Here is a 1,560-nt window from a genome sequence, read left to right on the forward strand (position 1 = left end):
TCCACCTTGGGCTCCAATGTCTTTCCGCTTGGCAAAGTGATTGCTTTGCAATGTTCTTTCCCTGAAATTCTTGGATTTTCAGAATCGTTGGGAAAAGCTCTTTATGGTTTATTTTGAAGTTCATTGGTTACATGATCCATTTCATTCTCCAGATTTCTTAAAGTGGCATCATTATTCGCTATGTATGCCTTCAACAGATTCTCAAGATCACTTGAAGATTCAGTTGGTGGGGGTTGTTGCACTTGTTGAGAATATCTTAGTGTATAATTTGGTCCAAACGGCATAGAAGAGTCGTTATGGTCCGCCCATTGATTACTCCATGGAGAAATTGGATGATTTTTCCATGAAGAGTTGTAAGAATTTGATTGTAGACCATTCCAATTCTGATTTCCCATGCAATATTTTGACTCTTGATTCGATGGGCAATTTTAAAAGAAATGGCCATCTCCATAATATTCACAAGAAATATTCTTGAACTGGTTCGGCTGCTGACCTGTCATATTACCGTTGAAACCATCAGTAGTTATGTTCTTAAGCATAGAAGAAATAGAGGATACCTGGGCCGCTAAAGAAGCAACTGTGTTCACTTTATGTACTACTGCTACTCGGTCGGTTGGCCACTGATAGTTATTACCGGTAATTCCTTCAATAATCTCATAAGCAATGTTATAAGACTTAGAAAGAATGGCTCCATTTGTCGAATCATCCATCATCATTCTAGTATGAATATTAAGACCAATACAGAAAGTCTTCATTTGAACATAGTAAGGAATGCTATGATGAGGGCACTTTTGTAATAACTTCTTGAATCGCTCCCATGCCTCATATAAATATTTTTCATCAAGTTTTTGAAATGAAGTGATTTCATTTCGGGTCTTGGCAGTCAAAGATAGAGGAAAATATTTCATTAAGAAACGTTCAACCAACTCTTGCCATGTAGTTATGAAACCGAACGGTAGGGAGTTCAACCATGCTCGTGCTCTATCTCTTAAGGAGTATGGAAAAAATATCAGTCTCAAGGCATCCTCGGCCACCCTGACTAGTTTAAATGAGTCGCTCACTAACATGAATAGCCAAAGATGAATATGTGGATCCAATAGGAACCCTAGTAAATTGACTCATATTTTGCAACATTTGGAACATGACCGACTTCAACTTGAATTGTTGTGCCTCAATTTTGAGTCTCCTAATACTCGAATTGAGCTCGTTAAATAGAGGAATGACATATTATCGAATGGCACAGTTTCTGTCATCGACAACAATGATCAAATTGTGAGTATTGTAAGCGAATGTTCCTCATGGATTTTAGTTTTGATTTTTTAAATTCATCTCTTCGGTCCTTCTTTGGTTCGCTTGTCTTCTCCTTTGTTTGAAATTTCTTTCAATTTCAAAGTCTACAAGGAGTAAGTCAATAATTTGATCAATACTCATAAACACCTAAAACAAACACACAAAAATAGAATTAAAATTTAACAGAAAAAATAGACCAAAATGCAAAATTAACAATTTCACAAATAATGTCTTTTAAAACAATCCTCAGCAACGGCGCCAAAAACTTGG

The 1,560-nt window shown here is 36.3% G+C and overlaps 1 non-coding gene across 1 annotated transcript; it reads left to right on the top strand.

The window, feature by feature from the left end:
- The first annotated feature begins 771 nt into the window (after positions 1-771).
- LOC128040303 (small nucleolar RNA R71) lies at positions 772-877 on the top strand. The gene has a single exon (XR_008194959.1). It is a non-coding gene; the product is annotated as a small nucleolar RNA R71 (small nucleolar RNA).
- Positions 878-1,560: the final 683 nt, after the last annotated feature.

The sequence above is a fragment of the Gossypium raimondii genome, chromosome 3 (genome assembly GCF_025698545.1).
Source record: "Gossypium raimondii isolate GPD5lz chromosome 3, ASM2569854v1, whole genome shotgun sequence".
Classification (NCBI taxonomy): Eukaryota; Viridiplantae; Streptophyta; class Magnoliopsida; order Malvales; family Malvaceae; genus Gossypium; species Gossypium raimondii.